At 41.7% G+C, this 18,869-nt stretch overlaps 1 long non-coding RNA gene across 1 annotated transcript; it reads right to left on the minus strand.

Annotated features, from left to right (window-relative positions):
* Positions 1-887: 887 nt before the first annotated feature.
* LOC125754151 (uncharacterized) lies at positions 888-7,120 on the minus strand. Its single transcript, XR_007407652.1, has 2 exons — positions 7,029-7,120; positions 888-1,759 (listed from the first exon to the last, which is right to left on the minus strand). It is a non-coding gene; the product is annotated as an uncharacterized LOC125754151 (long non-coding RNA).
* Between the last annotated feature and the right edge of the window lie 11,749 nt (positions 7,121-18,869).

The raw sequence follows: 18,869 nt of genomic DNA on the forward strand, positions 1-18,869 counted from the left end.
TGAAGCCTCCCCCAAACAGCCACAAATGCTTTTCACCAAACTCCTCGATGTTTATAGAATTGTTTCCTCATTTGCTGGCCATCCCAGCATACTCTGGGCTCCCTGAGAGTGAGGGTCAGCCTCTCGGACATCTCGAGGGCCCCCCTCAACTGCCCAGGGCATCCAGAGGCCTGGAAGGCTGTGAGCCACTGGTGGATATTTGTCAAATGAATGAAGGAAAACGAATGAATACGTCCAGCTCTGCCTAACTCTGAGGGCCCTAACCGTGCTGCTTTCTAGAATACCCGTAAGAATGCCGTCTGACTATAGAATGTTGCTTTTCCAGTATTTGGAATGTATTAGGAGGGGTTTCAAACAAATTGCCAAGATACATCAAGCTAAAACCGCCTCGGCTTTGCCAGAAATCGCTGGAAAATACAAGCCAGAGGAGGGGGCTGCGGGCCGATGACCCTCGCGAGCCCTCCATGTAGGAATCCGTCCCATGGAAAGTAGGATTTGGCTCCCTGCACCCTGCCCGGGGGTGAACGATTAGGCTTCAAAACAGAACTTATCAACGATTTAGTCTCATTAAGTTGTAAGAAAACAGGCAACGTGTTCCAAGGTCATAAGTTTTCTCAAACGTTCAAACGTTTGCAATGGTTTATAAAACCAAAGGAGTGCCGGAGCCCACTGGGGCTTGCTAGGGTGATGGATATATGTGAGTTTGCAAAGAACGTTTCCAGGCTGTCTTAAAAGCCAGCTCATTACAACTCTACCGGCTACAGGCAGTTTCTCTTTCCTAAGTGAAGGCTGATCAGTGGTTGTGTGTGTGTGTGTGTGTGTGTGTGTGTGTGTGTGTGACAATCTCCAAAGACTTGCAGATCCCATCTCACATTTTCAACTTTAATGGAGCTCCCAAGACTGCTCGTGTGAACAGACAAGCAGTTTTCTTCTGCTTTTCTGTAGGGTGGCGTGTGTGCATAGATGCACACATCTCCAGGTCACTCTGCACAGTCAATCTGGGTTGGGCTGATCTTCCCCAGGATTAGAAATTTTAAGAAGTTTTGCTTCAAGCATTTCCCATCTGCATCTCCAGTCTTATCCCAGAAAACATCAGCCCCCAAACCCTCAATGTTCCAACAAGGACACTTTGCAGGGGTCCCAGCTGTCCGGTGTGTGTAGTTTCATTACCTTACTTCCTGACACTGAGTGTGGCCACCTTGTTTGTGGGCTGGCAGCTACAGCGCACCCTCCAGGGACACTTCCTTCCTTCGTGGTCAGTCAACCTCTCCCCGCCACAGACAGGACTTGTTGTTTGCTTCTCTGGAGTCCTCAATTGATCAAGTGTGTCCTCCAGTATTTTCTTGGTAGACTGGCCTCCATCATAGGTAGGAAGATACCTCGTTTGTATTGGAGGTGACCAAGGCCAGGAGTCTACACATTGACAGAAGCAAGCCACAGACCCTGCAGGCCATTCAATCATGTCCCTTTGCTTGGGGTCTCATGATCAACAGGCTACAGATGTGGTAGGAAGACTAAAGTTTGGCGGGCCAGCAGACGTGGTTTGAAAGTCCAGCTCTGACCTTCCAGGAGTGAGCTCTGACCTTCCAGGAGCGTGACTTTGGCAGATTCCCTAGCCACACTGTGTCGTCTTACCTCCCATGAGAGAATGGTGTTGGCTCTGTGGGTGGCTGTCAGCATTAAGTGGGATGACCCACATCAAAACACAACAGCAAGACATACCAGTTACTATGATCTCTCTCTGCCCACAGCTGTCCTTCTGAAAAAAAAAAGTGTCAGTGAATGGGGCTGCCTTCCCCATTGGCTTCCACTGATTTTGGCCAAATATCTCCCTTGTTCTGATTGAGTTTCATTGAAGAGTCTCCTACTGTATTTGTACCTGTGAGGTTTCCCCTCACTCCTGGAGAAATGAAGTTAAATATCCTGAACACATCACTCGCATGTGTTTGGTGAGGACGCTATTTAAGGGAATCGGGGGTAGATAGATGTATCTGAAAGTGAGGCATTCTCAAAATTCAAGAATAGTCCTCTGTAACAACTAGTCTGGTGACTGTGGATGTTTCTATCTGGGATCTGAGAACAGATATTTGTCTTTGAGATGATTGTCATCGACAAGGCCAAGACCATGATCATGATGCCCTGGAATGGAAGTTCCCTGAATTCAGAACTCGGTCTCTCGGTTTTGTGAAGTCCCACTTTGCTGGGACACCAGGCTCATACATTCTCCTAATTCCTCTCTCCTGAGCTGTGCCAGCTTCGAGTAAAATCTGCCAGCCTGCTGTGTTAAAGCCCCACATGGTTACTCCTTAGGACATGTCCCGAGGGCTGACAGGACCTGCGGAGGGGTGCTATCTAGGATGATGAGAGCCAGGACCCTCCCCTGAGCCTCACTGCAGATGTGTTCTCCACAGACCAGATGTCCTGGGGCCGAAGGAAAGCCCCGGGAGATGTAGTGGGGGCAAAAAAGGGAAAATATGTGTTCTTATTATAGTTCAGGCACGCAGGAAACATTGCAATGTTGCTTCTTATTTTTTTTTCCAAAACTAATCTGATCTTTCTTTACAAGTCCCTATTCACTGATTTGAAGGGAAAAGAATGTATTGAGCCTGGTTTAAAACCTAGTTCCATCCATAACCCCAGTGCTTCTCAAGCTACTTGTGGTGAGGGACCACTTTTGCTGCTGTTTTTAATTTCCAACTGGTTACAGATACTTTCATAAAATCCAATAGAAATGAATTACCAAAAGTAAAATTTAATAAGACACACAAAGTACAAGCCATTTTTTATGATTATTTCAATAAACATAAAATTATTCTGTCAAATTTCTACAAGAACTTCTGAATGTCCACCCTCAAGATTTTCATTTATTTTTACTTTTTCAGTTTTAATGATCTTATTATTTTATTTTGTTTTTAATTTAAATTCTAGTTAGTTAACAAATTGATTTCAGAGTAGATTCAGTGATTCATCACTTACCTATAACACCTAGTGCTCATCCTAACAAGTGCCCTCCTTAATGCCCATCACCCATCTAGCCCATCCGCCCTCTACCCTCTACTCACCACACCATCAACCCCTAGTTTGTTCTCTGTAGTAAAGAGTCTCTTCTGGTTTGCCTCCCTCTCTGTCCTGTCTTTTTTCCCCTTCCCCTATGTTCATCTGTCTTATTTTTTTATTTCACATATGAGTGAAATCAAATAGTATTTATCTTTCTCTGACTGACTGACTTCATTTAGCATTCTACTCTCTAGCTCCATCCACATTGTTTTAAATGGCAAGACGGCTGAGTATGTGTATATATATATATTCCTCTATATATATACCACATCCTCTTTATCCTCATTTTTTACATCTATGTCATACTCTGATGACAGCAGTTTGAGGAGCTGCCCCAGTGCTCAGACCCACTAGAGTGTAACTGATTTAGACAGTCTCCAAAGGCTTAACTTCATCTGTCTGATTCCATCCTCACTCTGTTGCCCCTTCTGAGGTGATATCTGGGCATATGGAAGGGAGAGGAGGGCTTATGTGCCCTGGAGGCATTGGTACTAATCCAGGTCTATGGGAGGGTCTAGATGTTTCTCCCTTACGTAGAGTTGGCCAGCTGATGTCCATGGATCATGAAACCTTGACCAATTGGGATTCTAACCATGGAGCCCATCTACCTCTAGACATCTTCTAATGCAGGCCACATGGCACCCACCATATGGAGCCACTTGGCAGGCCCTCCCCTTCTTGGCTTAATCACCACTTAGTGCCACTAGACCCTCTCTGCCAGTGAATGCTCCTCCATCTTCTTGGTTTCTCTGGGGCATTCTATGTTGGTGAGGAACTACCCAACAGAGTGATGTCCCCCAAACAGAGAGCATACCGACCCCTCTATCTTTTGCATTTTCCTCAACTTAGTGAAAGCACTTCCCTCTCTCTGGATCTCTGCCAGAAGAGATGAGTTGGGACCCACACATCTCACTACTAACTCCTCCTGCCCACTGCCTGTGTCCCCAAATCCTCCAGGGCTGGAAGTCGCTGGCATGACTCCCTCCTTCCCTCTGAATATAAAACTCTATGGTTTCGTCTTCCATGCCTGACTCTTGGTATGCCAAGGGGATAGAAAAGAATGGTGGAAATCCTTTCTCTCAAAGACACCTGACTTTCAAGTTTATTATTTTGCTGCAAAATCTTATGTTTTTTTTAATTCATGAGAGACACACACAGAGAGGCAGAGACATAGGCAGAGGGAGTGGCAGGCTCCCCACAGGGAGTCGGATGTGGGACCCAATCCTAGGACCCGGGGATCATGACCTGAGCCAAAAGCAGATGCTCAACCACTGAGCCACCCAGGCACCTCACAAAATCTTATTTTAAATGGCAAAAGCTCAGTATCATTTCTTTTCATTTTCTTTGCATTCCTTCCGTGATATAATGTTAAATATCTCCATGCATGAAAATGAAGTGAAGAATGTCATTATTATTATCATCTGCACCAGGTGACTTACCAGCTAGCTAATGTATTCCCCAAGGTAATTTCTCTGATTAATCCACCCACATTTTCATATAGGAAACTGATATTCTGAGGAAATAGGGCTAGGATGGGTAATGTTTGATGGGGATGGGAAATCTGGGACAATGGAGCTTTCCATTTTCCATTTTCCTCTTTGTGAGGTCTTCTTTTTTTTTTTTTTTTTTTTTCTTTGTGAGGTCTTCTTAATGGACATGAATCGCCAGGACAACCCAAGGACACGAAGTAGACCATAGCAGAGGTGGGACCCGAGAGAAATAGGAAAAGAACAAGGATAACCTTTATCCCCTTCATAACTCTAGTCATTCTTCAGCTAAATACTAAACTCCCCCCCCACACACACACACACATTCTGGCTCTAAAAACATAACAATATCTCTTCTGGAGTATTCCTGAGGAAAAGGAGCCATTTAATGTAAAGCTCCACCAGTCCTCCACAATGGATAGCTTCCAACCCACGTGTCATCTTGTATTTATGATTTACTCATCAGCTTTGCTTTAAAAAATAATTTTCGGTAACCTCTAAAGAAATACTTTCTCTCTTATCTTTAAAATATTCAAACGACCCCCTACCCATTCTTTGCTCTTTTTTTGCATGAGCAAATTACATCTGGCCTCTTTCCCACCTGGGAAGTAGACAGTGATCATGAGGGATGGAGAGAGCTGGCTTGTGCTTGGCACACTGTCTATTTGTCAAGCAGTGCAGTTTTGTGGTGAGCCCACTGGCCTGGGAATTCTAATAACCCTGACTTCATGGGTAATTTGGGGTAAGTTATTCATTCTGTTCCTCATTTAGCTCCTCTGCAAAATGGGGCAAATAATAACACAGCGTGATTTTGAAGCCATAACAAGATGATGGGAATGAAAGCGGTCACCTTCATCTAACCATGAGCTTGGGTGCCACACAAATGCAGAATGAAATGTTATCATTCTTTAGGGGAGTCATATTTCATGACGAGCTCCATGTTTTTACTCACTCATTTTTTTAAATAAAAGAAGTGAAGAAACAAAAGATTGCTGCCTAGGACACATGAGGTACCTTCTCTGCTACTTGTTTGAACAAGAAAAGTGCCACACTGTTTTGAAAAGTTGATCACACCGGACCAGGACTTTGAAGGGTTTAATCTATGCCTGGGTGCAAATACAATAGGAAAAATATTGTGGCCAGAGTATCGCCATGCATTATTTGGGTTTTAAATCCTAAATCACTACCTAAAATGCATGGTTTGGTTTAGGCTACCCAACTAGACATGTTGGCCTGGCTCCTCACTCTAGAGCACTCTCCTAATAACCCAACATAAAAAAGCAGGGCCCTTTTCAGAGTTGCAAGTCAATGTGCTGTAAACATGGGTCTGAGGTTGGAATATTGAATTCCATGAATATCAACAATCTGTCTTACCCCATTAATCAGAGGTTTGCAATCTCTACAGTCTTATGAGCCATGGGGCCGTCACTGATAATTCTCTGTCAAAGAGAAATGTAATCATCTAGACATGTGCTTGAAGAGGAATTTTTCCCCTTGTTGATTTTATGTAGGAAATGATTATTAGAAAATGTTGGCTGACTTGGTGGCTTAGAGGTTTGGAGAGGAGGCCTTTTGTTGGGGATGGTAGAGTAATGGGTGACACAGAGGGTCCTTTGACAGGGCTCTGCAAACCCAAAGAGGTTCAACGATTTGTTGGGCTGGGTGCATGGTCTCCTCTGGGACCCATTTCCAAGCAGTGAAACTAATAATCCTCAAATCCACTCCTCCAGACACTATTACACTGTATTTAAATTATGTTATCAGGAGAGAGATGTTGGTTTAATTCTGGTCGGTCCCTCAAACTCTAAGGAAAGGTACTCCTCCCTTGGTGGGAAAGTATGTTTGATGACCCTCAGAGTCATATTTCTTAAGTCTGGCCCCCTTCCCCCAGCTCCCCAGTCAGCTTCACCCTATCTGTGGAGTCTTTGAAAATTCTGGAGACAATAAAGGTTGGGAAATGACACCAAAGGGGTAGGCCAGGGCCATGTTTCGGTCCCCTGAGGTCAGCACAATTAACCTTCTTTTGCGTCCATAAGTCTTCCATTACACATCCATGTTATGTGTCAAGAGGATGTCTGGTTCTCTAAGTAGGTGTACTTGCTGTATGCTCGGCTTTAGTATATGTGCAAGAGTGGCAGGAACCAGAGAACTTCCAGCTATATCTAAGCCATAGAAACTAGGGACATAATTTTAAGAAGTTTGGATAGAATAACCATTTAGGGGAGGAAAACCTTAGCACCTCTGATTTGAGTCCTTAAGACGACAGGAGTACCAGGTAAACCCACTCCCAGTATCTAGAACAGTTGTGGTTTTACCCCTACATGTCCTTGGCTGTCACTAAGGAAAGAGGCTGGGGTTGGTTTAGTTACTTTGGTTAGGTCCCTCCAGAAAAAAAGATAGATGTAGCTGTAAAGTCACTTCCAGGTGTTTCACTGAAGACCTTAGGTGACATGTGTTGCTGTAATAGGCAAAATCATTTCTCACCAGAGGTGTCCATGTCGTGATCCCCAGAATCTGTGAATATGTTATCTTCCATGGCAAGGGCCAGCTGAGGTTGTAGATGGAATTTAGACTGCTGACCAGATGACATCATAATAAGAAGATCATCATGAGTTATCTGGGTGGACCTGTCATTACAAGGGCCCTTAGATGTAGAAGACAGAGGCAGTGTCACTGTCAGAGGGGTACAATGTGAGAAAGCCTGGACCACCACGGCTGGCTTTGATCACAGAAGGATGGATGATGAACCAAGCAAGCAAGTGGCCACTAGAAGCTGGAAAAGGAAGAAAATGGGTTCTCTCCTGGAGCCTCCAGAAAGGAATACAGCCCTGCCAACTCCTGGACTTTAGCCCAATAAGACTGATTTCTGACCTCCAAAACTGTAAGAGAGTACATTTGTATTAAGCCACTTGGTTTGTGGTAATTTGTTATAGCAGCAATAGGAAACTAACACAGTTGCCTTGATGTTTTCTGCTGACTGATACAAGTTACAAAAGAGCTAATTTTGCTGTTCTCCCAGAATCAAGGCAAGTCAAGTGGGAACAAAGTTTACAGCAGAGGCTGGCTATGCCCAGCATGTGTGTAAAAACAGGCACATGATGGATTTGAGGTAGTAGATGGGAAAGTGGCTTTGTCTCTCTGCCTGCCTCTTCCTGGATCTTGTGAGGACAGCCATGAGGTCACCATGCTCTCTCCCTGGTTCTTCTGAAAGATGGCCATCTTGAACACCAGAGCTACTGGTTCTTCAGAACCAACCCTGCAATATTCTTAGAGTCCTGTGGTTTCCATTTTCCCCCATTTCCCTTTCTTCCCCACCTCCCCTCCTCCTTTTATATGTAACCCTGCCTTGTTGGAAAAATCCATAAAGTCTCAGATTTCCTTTCTTGGTGGTATACTGGTCACCTGGTTCTAGGGGTGGCAAGTAGCCCTGCTATAACATCTACCAATTTCTTCTGTCTTTTTCTTTCTTTCTTTCTTTCTTTCTTTCTTTCTTTCTTTCTTTCTTTCTTTCTTTCTTTCTTTCTTTCTTTCTTTTCTTTCTTTCTTTCTTTCTTTCTTTCTTTCTTTCTTTCTTTCTTTCTTTCTTTCCTTCCTTCCTTCCTTCCTTCATTTCTTCCTTCATCTTTCTTTCTTTCGAGAGAAACGGGAGGAGCAGAGGGAGAGAGAGAATCTTAAGCAGGCTGCATGCCCAGCGAGGAGCCCAATGTGGAGCTCAATCATATGACCCTGAAATCACAACCTGAGCCAAAATCAAGAGTCAGATGCTTAACCGACTGAGACACCCAGGTGCCCCTAGGGTCTGCCAATGTCTGTGGTGTAAATGCTCCTACTATGGCTGACATCAAACTACCAATGTCACTGAATGCAGCGGTAGGAAAAGGTGTTCACAGTCTGGATTGGCCAGGCTCAAGCACACCCTGCAGCATGTCGAAAACCCTCCACCCTTCAAGGGGGAAGCGTAGAGCCCAAGGCTTTCAGAAAGCATGGCACATTTGCAGGAGTTTGGCCTTTACCATAAACAGTGCTGTGAAGTCTTTCAAAGGAATTTTGTTTTGTTTTACAGATTGTTCTGTAACTAAATTCCCTAATTCCCCCTCCTGCAGTTGCTCAGAACCAATAGAAACCTGAAGAGCCAGAAAGTAGAGTCATAAACAGCCATGAGTTGATTAAAGACACTAGTCACCAATGGTTAAGGCCAGTTTTAACCCCAGAATGTACTTTGTATTTTTTCCTTTTTAAGTTATTTTCCAGTTTAGTTTGATTTCATAAGGTTACTTGAAAACCATCAAAACCTAAAATCATCAGTAGTCAGAAAATTATTAAGAGGTCTTTGATCATATTAACAGGTCTCATTTTATATCCATTATACCTAAGTGAACTAGTGAGTCCTATTTCCATCATTAATTATACTAGGACCTATTAGTTAGTAACTTGGTATGAAAGCTGAAATCAGTTTATTGGAGGAAGTTTAACACACACATATAAGAGATATCCTATATATTTAATAATATGACCACTGAATTGCAATTAACATATGAGAAAGATACTTCATAGTCTTGCTAGAAAGAGGAAGTAAGTTAATATTTGTAAAGCACATAGGCCCACAGTATGTTTTTATTTTTATTTATTTTTATTTTTTATTTATTTATTTATGATAGTCACAGAGAGAGAGGCAGAGACATAGGCAGAGGGAGAAGCAGGCTCCATGCACCGGGAGCCCGACGTGGGATTCGATCCCGGGTCTCCAGGATCGCACCCTGGGCCAAAGGCCCGCGCCAAACCGCTGCGCCACCCAGGGATCCCCCACAGTATGTTTTTAAAAGATTTTATCACAGTAGGTTTTTTAGAAGTGTGCTAAGCAACTCTAAAGAAATACATACTATTTTTTAAAATTGAGAACTTAAGAAGTCTATGACTTAGGAGACTCAGCAAATATCACCCAACCCTATAAAGATAATCATGACATAACCAAATAATCTCCTCTGTTTTTCATCAAAACTTTTTTCCTTTTTCTTTCTTTTCTATTTTCTTCTTTCTTTCTCTTTCTTTCTTTTCTTCCTTCCTTCCTTCCTTCCTTTCTTTCTTTCTTTCTTTCTTTCTTTCTTTCTTTCTTTCTTTTCTTTCTTTCTTTCTTTCTCTTTCTTTCTTTCTTTCTTTCTTCTTCTTTCTTTCTTTCTTTTCTTTCTTTCTTTCTTTCTTTCTTTCTTTCTTTCTTTCTTTCTTTCTTTCTTTCTTTCTTTTCTTTCTTTCTTCTTTCACCTTTCTCTCTTTCCAGTGAAATGGGACACTTGCAGTCACCCTGCCCTCCAAGGTGGGGCTGCACCGTCACCATAGCCTGCCCATATAAGCTCTCCCTATTACAGTTTATGAGATGCTTCGTGGAGATTCTCTTTCTCTGCAGGATTTGGATGGCCCGGGCTCCATCCCTTCCAAATGTGGCACTGGCAGGCTGCCATGTGCAAAAGTGTTTTCTTGTTCACACAATGACATAATATGAACCTAAATGAGGTGGCCCGTCTACTCTGGGCATCTTGGTCCCCTTTAAATTAATTCCAAAGCCCAAGTGATGGTCTGGCCTCAGCAAGCCCTGCTTCTTGGGTTCAGGATTATAAGTCAGGGGCCTCACAGTGATGGGCAGGGAGGCCGGAAGACATCTGTCTGCCAGCAGGAAGAGGGAGGTGCTTGTAGCTACTGCGTGGACGCTGACAGCAAATTCTTAAGCTTCTGGGAGTGAGAAGGTTGGGATAAAAGGAGATGGAATATATTAAAGATGCTGCAGCTACATTTTCCAGAGAACTTCTTCATCCCATTGTGAATTGATCTGTAGCCCTGCATTTCATCAACTACATCATACCCCAGAGTCACTGGGGAAGACGGCCCAACGAGGAGTACTCACTCACCAGCAATTAGGAGCCTGGTCCAGGAGGCCCACTCGCCTCAGGTTTGGGGGCATGCACATCACATAGACTCACTCAGAAAAAGCTCTTGCCTAGAAATTGAATCCAGTTTCTTTTTCCTGTGTTTGTTTTGCAATCCACCCTTGGAAGGGAGAGTTGATGGAGGAAAGCAATAATTCTCCAAGGCACACCGCTTCAATTAAGAGATAGAGGAGCCCAGAGGGGCCCCAGAGCCTCAAGAGGAGCCAACCGCAGATTAATGGATGTTAAAGAATGTTGCATTCGAAGACTGGAATTGCTGATTTATGTCTATTCACATATTCTGGAGCATTTTACTCATGGCATTCCTTAATCATAGCACGATTACATGACCGCTTTCATTTATGGGTGTGGGGGGAGGGGTCTGTTTACTCAGTTCAGCTTTAATAAGCTCTTGACTACAATGCATTTTTGTAAACTGAGACCAGTTTCCTCCCAACCCCCTCTGACTCTCCATCCCTGGTCCTCTATAGATCCTCCTTGGCTATTCTTAATATGCAAACCATTTGTTCCCTTAGAGCCTGAAATTGTCCAGGGTCTGTATACTGCAGCCCCAGGTGCATTTTACCCAGAGCAGTTTGAACAAAGTCAGCTCAGCCATTTGCCTTATGGAAGGGAGAAGGAGGGAAGTCAATGCATTCCCTAGGATGAGTCAAAGTCATATGTTGTTGGGTGGTTGTTGTTGTTGTTGTTGTTGTTGTTTTCATTCATTTGTTTCACTCAGAGGACATTTTCTTTGCACCTACTACGGGGCAGCTAGATGCTGGCAAGAGAGATTCAGAAAGAAATAATATTGTCTCCCTTTCACATGAGCTCACAATCCAAGGAAGACAGATGAGAAAATCAGTAATTATAATAGAGCGAGAGATGCTCAGAAAGGAAACATTTCTAGGATCATAGAACCTGGAGCTGGACACCAAAAGCCAAGTGCAGAGCAAGTGGAAAGCTGAGCAGGCTAGACATGTGAGGGGACTCAGTTTCCCAAGAAATAACCGCAAGAAGCCCAGGCAGGGTGGAGCACAGGTGGTGGGAGTGTGGCTGGGGAGTCAGACGGAGGGTCCTACATGCCATTGGTGCAGCATGGGGTGAGCTGCTCTGACCCCCTTCAAAAAAGGCCTCACTGTGGTATAGCCACTGTGAAAAACGGTATGGATTTTCCTTCAAAATTAAAAATAGATAGACTGTATGATCTAGCAGTTCCACTTCTGGGTATTTCTCTGAAGAAAATGAAAACACCAATTCAGAGAGATATCTGCACCCCCACATTCATTGCAGCATTGTTTATAACACCCAAGATATGGAAGCAACCTAAGCAGGGGTGCCTGGGTGGTTCAGTGGTTGAGTGTCTGCCCTTGGTTCAGGTCATGATCCCAGGGTCCTGGGATTGAGTCCCACATTGGGCTCCCCACAGGGAGCCTGCTTCTCCCTCCAACTATGTCTCTGCTTCTCCCTCTTTGTCTCTCATGAATAAATAAAAAATATTTTTTTAAAAAAGGAAACAACATAAGCATCCATCGATGGATGAATGGATAAAGAAAATGTGGTATACACATACAATGGAGTATTATTCAGCCACAAAAAAGAATGAAATCCTTCCATTTACAATAACATGGATAGAACTTGAAAGTATTATGCTAAGTGAAATAAGTCAGACGGAGAAAGACATACTGTATGATTTCACTAATATTTGGAATCTAAAGAACAGCAACAACAAAAAGAAAAAATCAAAATGGAAATAGACTCATAGAGAACAAACTTAGCTGCCAGATGGGGGAGGGTTTGGAGAGATGGGTGAAATAGATGAAGGGGATTGAGAGGTAAAAACTTGTAGTTATAAAATAAGTAAGTCATGGAGATGTCATGGGCAGCAGAGGTAAAGTAAACACTAATACTATAATAACTTTATTACAGGTGACAGGTGGTGACGACCTTTACTGTGGAGATCATTGCATACTGTATAAAAATATCAGATCACTATGATGTACACCTGAAACTAATAAGATCTTATATGTCAATTATACTTAAATTTAAAAGTAAAAAAGGGAAAGGGCCTGCTGTGTCACATCAAGCCTGTCTCAGCTTTTGAGCCAGGGTCACACTGTCCTTGTGTTGTCCTAGCCAATGGCTGAACAAGGAGGAACAGGTCCCAGGCATTGCCACATGACATGGGCTTCTCTAACAGTAGTCCGTGCTCTGGAGCTCCCCTCTGGGCTCCCTTAGCTCCCTTGGCCCAGTGAGGGGAGCAATTTGAACATAGTGGCCACTCAGATGCTTTTGGCTCATGACAATGCAAAACTTAAAATCCTGGTACAGGAAACAATGAGGGAAATCCCTCTTTCTACATCCCCTCCCTCTTCTTACAAACTCACCCTCCCTGTTATTCCTTGAAAAACTGAGACTGGGGCAGGGTCAACTGTGAGGCTACCAGACAAGCCATTTTATGGATTTGACTGTCATTTGAGTCCAATAACCAATCAACTTAATTAACCAGTTTGACTTTTTCTTTTGTTTATTGCTGAATTAAGTGATTCTACTAAATTTACTGATGCCTCGGTGTCCTATATACCTGGAGTTGTAATGTTACGCTAAAGCCATTTACACCAGTAAACTACAAATAATATGGCATTTACAATATAAGGACAGTGAATTATTTTATTTCAAAGGTTCCAGAACAATAAGCCAATGTACTCTAAAAATTGGTAACTATAGGGAAAATATTAGGCTATACATCAGGGTTATCGAATAGCCCTGGTTTTGAGACAAAACTCTCCATTATGAAAGAATGCTAAGAAATATCAAGTAAATGATCAAATTAGAAAACCACCACTTTGGGAATGCCTGGGTGGTTCAGTTAGTTAGGCATCCAGCTCTTGATTTTGGTTTGGGTCTTGGTTCAGGGAGTCTGCTTAAAATTCCCTAACTGCCAGTGAGAAGGAAGTAGCAGGATAGCACATTGCCAGTGAAGGCAATGGAGGCAGTGCTGGCTATGTGGGAATATATTCATATTTTTTAGAGACACTTAGGTTCCTATAGTAATGTCTGTAATTTATTTTATATTACAAGAAAAATCCAGGTTGATGCAAATATGACAAAATACTAATAATTGTTAAATGTGGATGGTGAGTATATAGGTGTTCATTATACTATTTTTTCTCCTTCTCTGTATCCTTGAAAATGTTCACAATATAGAGTAAAAGCGGGAGATACTGAAAGACAAAACATTTTAAACAAAAGCTTCTAGAGAGTATATCTACTTGTTACCAAGGATTTTAATGACACCGTGTAGAAAGCCACATATTCTCAGGGGTTTTGTGAAAACAAGATTATTGGCCCAGTTTCAAAACAATTCAAGTTGGAGAAGTATGCCATTCAGAGAACAGCAATGCACAGCATGTTCCCTATAACACCCTTACTGAAAAAAAAAAAAAAAACACCCTTACTGAAGTATATTAATAAAAGCAATTCTCAGGTGTGGTTAAATTGTTTCAGAGAGTACCATTAATGTACTTTTAAACCTCCTCTTATATGCCTTGTGACACAGAGCATATTCAGAGTCATGTGGTTTGCCAACTGTTATTTCTGTGTTCTTTGTTCACGACATGGTCAATGATGTCAAGTGGCATAAAGCATCCCAAGAGAATGTGTCCTTCAATGTTTAGAAGCAAGCAGTATCCACTCTTATTCCACAGCTATAGTTGTAGATCCAAGGTTCAAGACACGCCTCAGGCTTGAGGGGTTTCCAGGGGTTGAAAAAGGAGATGCCTGCAAAGGAGTGAACTTCCAACCCAACCTCCAAATGAAGAGATGGAGATTCTTGGAATGGAATGCCTTTTGGAGCTGGAGAGCACACTGTTACCTGCAGGTACCCTGATTGATGTTGAAGGACCCTGCCAAATTCCATTCTCCAGACTGGAAATTCCAGGATAATGCTGGTACCAGTGAGTGACATTTTCTTGGAACGTCACCAGGAGTTATAAAGTACTCTCCCCACCCCTACGTGTCTAAGGTATGAAGGGTAAAGGTCAACACAAAGAAAAATTTAAATTATCATGAAAACATCGCTATGGAGTTCATTGGATAGAATCGGCGAAGATGGAGTCTTCTTGGCTGAATCGTCTCAAGCCCATTTCTTAAGGACTCCCTCCTCCCTCAATGAAACCAGATACAGCAATGGGATTGCCAAGTGCGGCCTGTGCTGAAGCACAACAGGCTTTGTTTTACAAGCGTCTCTTTATGATTCTGTAATCTGCAGCATACAGGGCAACCTTTTGCAGTTCTGGTGCTGATGCTTTCTGGGCTTGTTATTCCAGGCTTTTACTGCCCTTGGTTGGGTTTGTTTTGTTTTGTTTGGGGGTCGGGGTCGCTCTGTAATTCCAGCCCTGGCGTCATCTGCATCTGTGTAGCGGGCTTGCGTGGGTTGTGTCCATGTGAACTGGATGTGCTCCTCTGATGGCAGGAAGCACCACACAGCATTCTAATTCACTTGATGTGCCCCATTGTATATGGCACCGTGGGTGACCTGCCCTCTGCAGAGGTTGGCCTTGATGTTGTTTCTCCAGCTAAAGAGCTCTGTAACCCTCACACAGGTCCCCATGATAACCAGGGATTGCAGAAGAGATCTTGGACTTCCTAGTAGATCCCTTAATCAGCTGATACAAGAAATTTATTACTACACCTCAACCATTACATAGCAACAAATGGAAGCTGGTATCATTCCTTATCAGCCTAAGAATTTTTAAGCCTGGCTAAATTCTTTTTTCTATAGGAATGACGTTTGCTTTGGTCGACAGCGAGGGCTCCAAAGTCAGGAACTTTGATTCAGATCTCGATTCTGCTACTCATTAACTGTGTGACCTGGCAAACAACTGAATATAAGCCTTGGTTTTCTGGTCTGTAAAATAGGTCTAACGATGATTCTAACTTCATATGGTCTTTGGGAAGAATAAATGCACATAAGTCGCTTAGCTCAGTTCCTGGTATACAATCTATGTGCCCTTAAGTGATAGCTATTGTAATTTCCGATCTTGTTTCTCCCACATGGCATGAATGCCAAACTGAGTAAGGGATTTACCAAATGATACTTGGAGGGTATTTCAAAACATTATCTGCCATGCATATGCAGGAAATACATGCTGTAAGAATTGGAGAAAAGTTATAGTACTAGATATTAACACTAATTACTACAATTTTAAAATTCTCTAGACAAAGGTGTAAATTATAAATAGTTACGAAGTTGTGGGGCTCATTCATTTATTTATTTTTAAAGATTTTATTTATTTATTCATGAGAGACGGAGAGAGAGGCAGAGACATAGGCAGAGGGAGGAGCAGGCTCCATGCGGGAAGCCCGATGTGGGACTGGATCCTGGACCCCGGGATCATGCCCTGAGCCAAAGGCAGAGGCTCAACCGCTGAGCCACCCAGGCGTCTAGTAATCTAGGGGTTACTTAGGAGCTTAACCACACGGTTTCGAAATCTTGCAATTGATATGAAAGATTTGTTTTATGAACTTTTCTCTGTGCAAATCATCCCCATCAAAACTATCATCACCACCACCACAGCAATAAAATCCTTAGAAGCAAAGATGTAATAACAGATAATTAAAACTATAACAACTAAGTTTCTTAATTTATTGACTATCTAGTTATTAATTATTATATATCAAGAAAATACTATGGATAAATAAATCACTGGAATTACATGAATTTAGCAAGGTTGTTAAGATATAAAGTTAATATAAAAAACTAGTTTTATTACTATATACCTGTAACATATGCTTGAAAATGACATTTTAAAAATCAGTACAATGGCATCCAAAACTTCAATTACATAGGAGTAAATCTACTGAAAGATTACAAAACATTTTACATAAAGATTACAAAACATTTATGAGAAATATGGAAGAGGCTTAAATAACTGGATATACCATGCTTATTGATTGGAAGACTCAAAATTGTGAAAATGTCCCTTTTCCCTTAACTTGGGTATTGGTTCAACACAATCTGTATAAAAATCCCATCACGCTTTTTTTGAAGAAACAAATGAGATGATTCCAAAAAGGATCTAGAATACCCAAGGTGATTTGGAAAAACAAATACCAATTTGGAAGACTTATACTATGTGATTTTGAGGTATATTATAAAGCAGTAATAGTGAAGACAGCAGGATGTTGGCATAAAGTTATGCATATAAATCAATTGAATAAAATAGACAATCAATGGATCAACACACAGATGGCCAACTGATTTTCCACAAAGATGCCAAAGTCATCGAGAAAGAAATCTTTGTAATAAATATTGCCAGAACTGGATATGCCACATTTATACAATGGAATACTATTCACCACTAAGAAATAGAATAAATTATTGACATACCCAACAACATGGATGATTTTCAAATATGTCCAAACAAAAAAGCCAAACTCAAAAAAGCACATACCGTCTGATTCCATTCATAGGAAGTTTAAATAATGGCAAAACTAATCTCTAACTCTTAATCATAGGACACAAACAGGTTGCTGGAGGGGAAGGGGTTGGGGGACGGGGTAACTGGGTGATAGGCATTAAGGAGGACACATGATGTTCACGAACACTGGGTATTATACAAGACTGATGAATCACTGACCTCTATCTCTGAAACTAATAATATATGTTAATTAATTGAATTTAAATAAAAAATTTAAAAAATTAAAAAGAAAAAACTAATCTCTATATACCAACCTATAAATAAGTCAAAAAGTGATGGGGGAGGGCAGCCTGGGTGGCTCAGCAGTTTAGCGCCGCCTTCAGCCCAGGGCCTGATCCTGGAGACCCGGGATCAAGTCCCACGTCAGGCTCCCTGCATGGAGCCTGTTTCTCCCTCTGCCTGTGTCTCTGCCTCTCTCTCTATGTCTCTCATGAATAAATAAATAAAATCTTTTTTAAAAATTAAAAAAAGTGATGGGGGAAAGGAGATAGACTGGAAAGAGCTTCAGGGGAATTGATGATAAAAAAATGTATGATATAAAAAAATGATAAAAAAAATGTTCTGTATCTTGTTTTGAGTGGCAACTACCAATACACAATTGTCAAAGTTTGTTGAACCAAATACCTAATATTTGTGCATTTCATTTATGTTAGTTATGCTTAAGTCACATCTTTAGAAAAATAAATGAAAAATTATTAGAAGATGAAATGTTTAATTAGTGAACTGCTCCCATGTTATGGCTATTCTATATTTCCCTACATGCTTTTGTAAAGAATATATGTATTGTGATGGTATTGATCATACTTCGAGACTCCTTAAATCGTAGCCTTCTTTGAAATTTTTAGAATTCTTTTCCTGTAAAAGCATTTTGAGTAATGAAAAAACACAGTAGAATATACTGCTTGTAGTGAAGTAGTTTCTAACATAAAGAAACTATCTTTTCACTTAACCTAAGTGACAAGGCTTTGATTGGATTATTTTACCAACCTGCTAAATTTCTAGGGGACTCAGGGAATGAAACTCTTTAAAGCCACTGACCCAGTTCCCGATGCTATCCTTCCTTCCCCTTTGCCCCGTCTCCCACATCTTTAGTTACTGGTAGAGATAGATCATTTTGAGAAATAAAATCATATTTAGCAGGAAGTGTCGAACAGAAAAACAGACATCCCTGTCTCTCCCTAAGAATAAAAATATTAGAGCATGTCACCATATTATCTTCATATAGAATTCTCTATACCATATTCTTTTTTATAGTATTGAAGTTTCTACTTTTGCAAATGAATTCAGGTTACCAGCTTTGCTCACGCTGTTTGTTGTCTCATTTGTCCTTAGGCAATGTGCAGAGGTCCCCTGGTCCACTGTTGGCTTCCCCTTGGATTTATCAACTCAAATTGATCCTGATGCATAGTGAGGTCAAACAGTGATAATTAGCCAAGAATAACTGATCACTTGAATGGAGCCCATGCTATATGCCAGTTACTTAATATTTATCTCCACAAGTATGAAGTAGGACTCTCATTATCCCCATTTTACAGATGAGGAAACTGAGGCTTATATTATATAATTCCCATCTAGTAGGTGGCATAGCTGGGATCTGAATCCAGGTGGTTTGTTCCCAGAGTTCATGTTTTTGGCCACCATCTTTTGCAATGTCACTAATGCTTTAGCAAAGGGCATAAATAAAACCATAAGCAGGTGATGCTGCCTTGTGTGGTGTTTGATAATAGAGACAGTCTTGGGAGTGATTACCTTGTCCACAGGAGGCACAGACTGTGTTTATCAGCATAGACACTCCCAAACACAATTTCATAGGTGTTTATGGTCCTTGAGTCTCACATCTCACATCGCAGCTGTTAACAAAGTTCCTCGTGATTTATACTCGGTTCGTGTACTCCTGGGATGAAGGAACCATCTTGCTTTTGGAA

This window comes from Canis lupus, chromosome 31 (genome assembly GCF_003254725.2).
Source record: "Canis lupus dingo isolate Sandy chromosome 31, ASM325472v2, whole genome shotgun sequence".
Classification (NCBI taxonomy): Eukaryota; Metazoa; Chordata; class Mammalia; order Carnivora; family Canidae; genus Canis; species Canis lupus.